Source organism: Octodon degus, unplaced genomic scaffold (assembly GCF_000260255.1).
Source record: "Octodon degus isolate 3935 unplaced genomic scaffold, OctDeg1.0 scaffold00045, whole genome shotgun sequence".
Lineage (NCBI taxonomy): Eukaryota > Metazoa > Chordata > Mammalia > Rodentia > Octodontidae > Octodon > Octodon degus.
This window is the reverse complement of record NW_004524621.1, coordinates 10,020,126-10,028,616: the sequence shown is the minus strand read 5'-3', so window position 1 is coordinate 10,028,616 and position 8,491 is coordinate 10,020,126. Positions and strand designations below refer to the sequence as shown.

The window sequence follows — 8,491 nt, the reverse complement described above, 5'->3', positions numbered from 1 at the left end:
AGAGGGAGAAAGGAAGGGGAGGGATGGCAAGGAAGGGAGGAAGAAAGAGATGGATTTCCAAGGATCTATCTTTGTTTCTCGTATTTCTTTTTTCTGGGCCTCTTCCTTCAATTTACCTCTCAGCCTATTAAACACAGTAAATTTAATGTCCCAGTTTCCCCAGTCCTGGCTAGCCCAAATATGCAACCATTGTTACATCTTGTATAGTGCCATGTATGAAGATCAGTAACTTGAGCTGGACTGACCACTGTGCTCTTTAGTAGTTGGATATGTTTCAAAATTATAACAATGAAAGTAGTAAAAGCTCAACCTCCATTTTATAGAGAAAGACCCACGAACAATAATTGAACCATCCAAGGTCACAGGTGTGGGGGTGGGGGTATTACCACAACTACTGGTTTCTGGTCCAAGTATTGTGTGGTATACTAGTTTTATCAACACATGCTACAGGATAATCACAGAAAAAACTCAAACTAGTAATGTCATTAAGATAGCCAAACTTTATGCTACTTCTTTCAAACTTATCAGATCCTCACCCTTGGCAGGCAGGTGCTATGACACTAAGCTATATCCCTGGCCCTAAAACATGGGTTTTATTATAATTTTGTGTTTGTGTGTGGAACTGGGGATTGAACTCAGGCCTTGCACTTGCCAGGGAAGTGCTTATTCCACTGAGCTATCTCCCTAGCCCCCAAAACATGGTTCTTAATAGTTGAATTTATATTAAATTAGGGGTAGCTTTATGACAAGTACTGTATTTGGTTTTCTCCTGAATATGGAGGCACTGAACCTGGCAATCATACCTAAACCAAACCTAAGATAAAAAAATACTGAAGAACATATGGGCCAGGGGGATAGCTCAGCAGCACAAGCAACTGCCTGGCAAGCACAAGGTCCCGAGTTCAATCCCTGGTACAAAAAAAGAAAGGACAAAGAAAGAAACAGACATATTTGTCATAAGTTTAGGAAGAACATACTTTAAACAGACTCTGAATTTCAGCCATTTAATTTTGGTGGAACCAGGGATTGAACTCAAGCCCTTTGCATGCCAGACAAGTGCCTATTCTACTGAGCTATCTCCCCGGCCCTCAGCCATTTAATTAGAAATTAGTCTATTAATTTTAACCTTTCCATTGTTAAGCTGTAACAGAAGACATACATCTATCCTTCAACCGAGTTCTGTTTATCACATAAGACTCTGAATACACACATGGGCACAGACATCGATACAGTGGTACCTCAGGTACAATGAGTTCACAAACACTCACTTCCAAACAATTTGGTTAGAAAGCAGAGCATGTACATAATTTCATTTTTATTTGCAAACAACTCTGCATTATGTGACAAACACAACTGCTGCCATTTTCCCATACAAACACAAATGTGGCCCTCTTTTCCAAAATTAAGTTCATAAATTAAGGTACCACTGTGCTTAAACTCTTTGTTGGAACAACTTTCAAGGCTTAAGTATAAATTTTATAATAAGCCTTTATATTAATGTTTAAGACACAGGTTCTCCAAATGAAGCCCTCAGGCTTAAAAAAGGACTTTAGGAAGCCTGTCAACTCCCTAATATTGTGTCCAAAGTTCAGAGCATAAGTGTATATTTGAGTGTGTTAGAAGAAAAGATCTGTAACTTTTTTTTAAACTTTTATTTGCATTTATTTTATACTCTATTCTCATACCCTAAGTTTTTTGTTTTCTCAGTTTTTTTCTGGGATGTCTTTTTCTTCAGTGCAACTTCCTCCTCTGGCTTAGGAACAATTTGTTCCTTTTCAGTAAGGATTATCTCAATGTGGAAGGGAGAACTCATATACTTGTTAGACTATGAGCTCTCTTAAGTACTGCAGCACATCCTGGGTACTCTGTTTGCCTAGATATGTTTAATGACTAGAAAATCTACTTCTAAACTCTTAGGTTCAGCATTACTCTCTTCATTTTTAAGCTCATGCAGCAAAATTTCAACACTCTTTTTGGGCCACTGACCCTGTGTATATATAGCCCCACTGTTTGGCCTGAGCATACCTAGCAACTCTACCACTGCAATGCCAGAATGGCTCACAAAGCTTCTTTAAAGTGACATCCTTCAGATCTTAGTGGCCTTTTGGATATGCACACCCTTGATGGCCTGGGCTGTTTCATAGGTGTCCTTAAAGTGAACAAAAATTTAAGCCTTTAGATTTACATGATTTGTGGGGGTTTCTAGGTCAAGAGAGTAGCAAATCATTTTCACAGGTCACTTCAGGCCACTTACAGGAAGAAAAAGATCTGTAAATTTTATGAGCAACTTCAAAACACTATTATGCCAAGAAGTTTAACTACCACAGCTTTAGTCAGAAGTGGCATCACTTGGGAGGTAAGGCAGAAGGATCACAAGCTAGAGGACAGCCTGGGTAATTCAACAACTTTAACTCAAAATTAAAACTGAAAAGGGGCTGAGAATGTATTTCAGTGGCAAATGGGAGGCCTTGGTTTTGACTCCACTATTTAAAAACAAAAAAGATCATTGCTTCAGTAAAACAAACATTGTAAGTTATCCTTACTATACACACAATTCTTTTGGAACATAAAACCTCAATATGGTAGTCAAAAGGCAGGAAGATTAAGTCCACAATATATCCTAACCAACATTTCATCAATTTGCTCTTCTTTTTTTTTTTCTTTTCAAAGTTTTATTGATAAACATATAGCAATGAGACAGTTTCAAATCAAATCGGAAGTACAGTTTCAACAAATAATACACTGCATATATTCTTCTTAGTGGTTAATTGCTGTACAAGATGCAGACTTGTGATCCTACTTACAAACACCATTAGAACAAATCATTCTATTCATTAAGAGAATGCAACTATATATCTATCCCAACCACTTTGAATACACAGATACAAAATGGACATTCATAGTTATACCCCAATTTTTTAAGTTCCGTTGTTGAATATTATAGGTGTGTAAACTCAGCAAAATATTCTAAAAGAGTCCAGTAGCCCATAATAGCATTGGGTCTTCTGTTTAACTGGCAATGTCAGAAATTATTGACCTGAGTCCCCCACAGCTCAACATAACAACATGGCTTTACTTCCTATATTTCGTCTTCATACTTTTCTACTGGATGGTTAAGACCAAGGTAAAGCAGGACCTGTGCAACAAGAGTTGTAGCTTTTTGGTCTGAGAAGGTCAGTGAAATGCCCTCAGGATTTATCCTGAGATCCTGTACCTCAGATTGTAGAACCTTTGTCATTGTCAGTCATGTGGATGAGTCACGGCCAATGCTTGGCCAATGTGCTCTCTGTGAAAGCCTGAGAGAGTGTCTTCTCCCCATGTAACTCTCCTTAGGCACACTCTACATCATCGATCACTTTCCCAATTTGCTCTTCTAACTACAGAGAATCAGGATATTTTCTAAGAAAAGATTCCCCAGGCACAGTGGTACACAGTTGGTACAGAATGGTACTCCTATAATGTGAGGACAATCTGAATGTGACATCTGTCACCCCACTGATCACCAGAGTTGATTTGGCTGATCTGGCTAGCTAGAGAATATCTTACCCTTCTTCCCCCAACACTTCATGTGTGTCCCTCTGGAAGCTGCAGCCTCAGTTGAAAAAGACAACCACCCCCAATAATGAAGGACTGTTCCTTAGTCAAGTGTGTACAAGTAGCTGCACTCCCCTGCTAGAACCTCCAAACAAGTCCTCAGAATAGTACTCTTGGCTAAGCACACCCTGGGGGCAGGGCCAGCACAGCACTTTGGGGATCAAATCCGTCCTTGTGTCTGCCTAAGCAGGAGCTTTAATCTGCTGGCTATCTGGCCGGCCTGCAGTGTCTTATAGCTGACTCAAGAAGCATTTCCAAGATGAGGGCTGGTGGCACACACCTATAATCCCAGCACTGGGGAAGCTAAGGCAGGAGGACTGTTGCGAGTTCAAGACCAGCCTGGGCTACAAAGAGTGAACTAAAGGCCAGCCTGAACTGCATAGTTAGACCCTGTCTCAAAAAGACTGGAAGGAAGGAAGGAAGGAAGGAAGGAAGGAAGGAAGGAAGGAAGGAAGATTTCCATTCAAATTTCAGTATGGGGAGATGGTTCAGTGGAATAAGCACTTCCCTGGCAAGCGCAAGGGCCTGAGTTCAATCCCCAGTTCTGGAAACGAACAAACAAACAAACAAATTTTAATATCAACTATTTTATTTACCTTTTGGAGAAAATGAAAATGAGGACTCATACAATAGACATGATCATAGAAGAGCCAGTGATACTACTGAATCACACAAATATGAAGATACAGACAATACATTTGAACAAAAGCCAAGTATTGTGGTGTCTGGTGACTCTTCCAACTAATGGAACCACACTCACCACTCTTGCCCTATTTATCCCTCCAATCATCAAAAAACAGACAAAAATTATTTTTCTCTGCAAGTTATCTTACTCAGGCTATATTCTCCTTGAAAAGTGAACTGATAAAGAAATATTACCATGTAACTCCTACCATGTCACAGACAAAGAATGAACTACATAATGTCAAAGAAATGTAAACTTAATCACAGGTTTGAAATCACATTTGTATCAGATTATCAGTCATTTAAATCATTTACTCATGTACTTTCAGATTCTGTGGAAACATGGGATTTTAGAAACCATAGTACATGCCCAATGAATAAACTTACATTCACTGTGTAGCTAAGAACAGAAGGAAACTGGGTATGGTGGGATATACCTGTAATTCTAAGACGTGGGAGACTGAAGCAGGGGGATCACTGGGAGCTTGAGGCCAACCAGAGCTACATAGTAGCTGAATTACATGGAGCTGGGGGAAATTATGGCTTTCACTTCAAAGATTAGGGCACAAAAGGTCTGTGGATTCTGTTTGCTGGACATGGTAATACATGCCTGTATTCTCAGCACTCTAGAAGCTGAGCTAGGAGACTCACCACTAGTGTTGAGGCCAGCTTGGGCTACATTATGAGTTCCAGGCCAGCCTGCACTACATAGAGACACTGTTTCAAAACAACCCGAAATCTCTATGGGCCAGTAGTAACATGTGAACAGATAATACTGTTGGCCATTATAGAACACAAATCAAAACCACAAGGAGATATCATCCTTCAACCAAAAGGCCTATAATCAAAAAGATACATGTTGCTGGGGAGATAGCTCAACAGCATAAGCACCTGCCTGGCAAGCACAAGGTCCTGAGTTTGAACCCCAGTATGAAAAAAATAATAAAAAATACATTGTCAAGTTTTGTTTTGTTTTTGGTGGTGCTGGGGATCAAATCCATGATCTTGTGCATGCAAGGCAAGAGCTCCACCTCTGAGCCACATCCCCAGCCCAAAAATAACATGTTCACAGCTACCTCCAAGAGTGCCACAGGGGCGAAGCCACATGGAGCTCACAATTTGCCACAGATTGCTTCAGATGTTCTACATGGAATTACAAGACTTAATGTTTGCCCTGCTGGATTTTGTACTTGTGTTGGTCCCAATGCTTTGTATTCCCCTGTTGTTTGTACCTTTTGGAATGGTAATATTTATCTTATGCCACGGAATGTTGGAGTGTTTAACTTTTCATTTGTACAGGGGCTCATAGCAAAGGGTTTGTTTACTTTTGATCTTGGAGAAGACTTGGGACATGTTCTTTTCATCAATGTTGAAACTGTTAGGACTTTGGCAACTCTTGGAGATGGACTAAAATGCCTTTTGCATAAAGGGAGGAGCATGAGTTTTTGGGGTTCCAAGAGTGGAATATTATGGTTTGTGTATAGGTGTCCCCCAAAAGCCTCATGCAGTCATGGGGCAACTAATTTTCATTACAATGTAAGGAGGGGCGAGAAGCTTTTATTGTTGGGGGCTTTTAGCTAGCTGCCTGAGCTGCTGTCACTCGTTTGCTCTCTGCTCTTTGCCACTGCCATTAAAGGTTGCTCTCTGCCATGTGCCACTCTGCCTTTGGAGTCAGCTAAGTATGAAATGAAACTTCCACTAACTGTGAGCTAAATAAACCTTTCCATCCTTCATTTTGGGTGTCGGGCATTTGTTCCTGCAATGAGAAAAGAGTAACTGACAGAATTTGGTACCAGAAAAGAGGGGTCATTGCTGTGCCTAAACCTGACTGTGTGGATTACAAGCTTTTGGGAATGGTTTATAGGAAGAAGTAGGAAAGGTTTGGAGATGCTGTCTATAAGAGAAGCGCTGGAACAGCTTTGGCTGTTCTGTATGGGAGATTCTGGTCAAAGCTCAGAAGACCAGAAGGCTGATAGAAAAGTCTCCCTGTAAAGACCAGGCTGGAGAGGTTTCTGCTGGGAAGGACTGCACTGGTTGTTGGACTATGGATGATTCATATTTTGGCTTGGCAGAAAGTGTCTTCATTTTGCTTGTTTCCAAAGACTTTGTCTGAGACTGAGATTAAGCACAGCGGACTGATTAATCTGACAAAGGAATTTCAAAGCAGCCAAATATTAATGCAGTGGCATGACTATTGTTGAGGGCTTTTAGTCAGATTTATGTTGAGAATCAAGAGCAAAGAGCCCAGGAGGATGATTTAAAATGTGAGTTTAACCAGAAAGGAAGATCCAATAAAACTGTGGAATGCAAAGCTAGAGCTGAGAGGATTTCCACTGCCGGGAAGGTACAATAGAATGGAAAAGATGGCCTAAGGGCATCATAGGTGGCAGCAGGTCTCCACCCTTTGCAGCCTCAGAATTGCAAGAATGAGAAACTTTGCCTTCAAGGTATAGTGTCAGAGCCCCACATTCCAGAATGGCAGTGGTGGTCACACCAAGTTCCAGAATGGCACCAGCATGGAGAATTTATTCCTCAGAATTGGGGTCAGCGTGCTCGGCAATCCAGGCACTCAATCCCTACAGACAAGAGAGAAGAAAGCCTGGCTACTACTCCAGCTGGTAGCAGACACCGGTAGCAAATCTTGGCATCATCCACTTGGCACTGTTTTAGGTGCTTGCAGAATGCAGTACTGTTCTAAGGTTAACAAAGCTTCCACCTAGATTTCAGTAAAAGACCTGGGAGGGCCAGCCAGTGTGCCCTTGGGAGGGCAATGTGTAAAGTTGTGTGCAAGAAGCCTATTCAGTGGGAACTCCAGATGTTTGGAAAAGCCAGGAATGTGGATCTGAGGGAAACTGCAAAGAGGGAGCAAAGCCAGCTTAAGAGAGAAGCCATAGAAGCTCCAGTCTTTGTAGTCTGCGTGGAAGGAAGGAAGAGAGGCCTGATAAATGCCACAACTGCTGCTCCTTCCTCTGCCCTCCACTGTTCTCCACCACCATGAACCACTGTCGTCTGCCTTGGAGCCAGAGGAGTAAGGACTGAAACCTCCACTAACTGAGCTAAATAAACCTTTCCTTCCTTCATTTTGAGCGTCAGGTACTTGTCTAACAATGTGTGAAAAATAACTGAGACAACAAGGATATGAAAAAATGAAAACTCTCATACATTACTAGAGGGAGGGTAAAATTACACAACCCCATTAGAAAAGTTTGGCCATTCCTCAAGAGGTTAACATAGTGTTACCATTTGATCCAATAATTCCATGCCTAGGTAGACTGTGTGTGTATACAAGAAATAAAATATATACTCATGTAAAAACACACAAATAGCAGAACAGATGCAACCCCTATTTTTATTAATTGATGAATGGATAAATAAAATATGTTACATGTAATGAATACTATTAGCTATAAAAGAGAATGATGCACTGATATATATTACAACACAGATAAACTAAAAACACTATACTAAGTGAAGGCAATATTTTTCATATTTTTGTAATTGGAAAATAATTATATCTTTTTTTTTCCTTTTGGTGGTACCAGGGATCAAACTAGGGATCTTTGCACTTATTTCACTGAGCTATTTCCCCAGCCCTGAAATTATACATTTTTTAAAATTCTTAAGTATTTAACACAAGTGAGAACATAAATTCCTGTATAAATTCAGTATATAAATGAGAACATAAATCCCTGTATAAAGTCAGTATACAGAAATATAAAAATCATAAATCCAAGAGTAGATTGCTTGTTTTAGTTTGGGTTTCTTTTGTTTGAGACACACACACACACACACACTTTGTGTAATCCAGGCTGGGCTTGAGCTCACTATGCAACACCAGCTGGCCTCATTTGTGGGAATCCTCCTGCCTCAGCTTTCTGAGTGTTGGGATTACAAATCTGCATCACCACACCCAGTCCAAGAACAGATTCTTTAAAAGGAAATAATTTTAAAAATAACAACAGCAGCTAATTAGCTTACTTACTATAAATAGGTATATGTATTTTTAATTATATCTATTTTAGATAAAGAAATGGACTACAACAAATTATAACTTATTAAAAAGAACAAAAATAGGGGCCGGAGAGATGGCTCAGTAGAATAAGTGCTTCCCTGCACACTGGCCAAGCAATGGCCATGACTCATCCACATGGCTGACACTGACAAAGGTTCTACAATCTGAGGTACAGGATCTCAGGATAAATCCTGAGGGGAT

The 8,491-nt window shown here is 40.3% G+C and overlaps 1 protein-coding gene and 1 pseudogene across 2 annotated transcripts in view; one reads left to right on the top strand and one right to left on the bottom strand.

The window, feature by feature from the left end:
- The window catches only part of Rnf38 (ring finger protein 38), a 147,568-nt gene that overhangs the window by 118,568 nt on the left and 20,509 nt on the right, over positions 1-8,491 (bottom strand). The window lies entirely within an intron of this gene.
- The window catches only part of LOC101583251, a 17,027-nt pseudogene continuing 9,746 nt past the window's right edge, over positions 1,211-8,491 (top strand).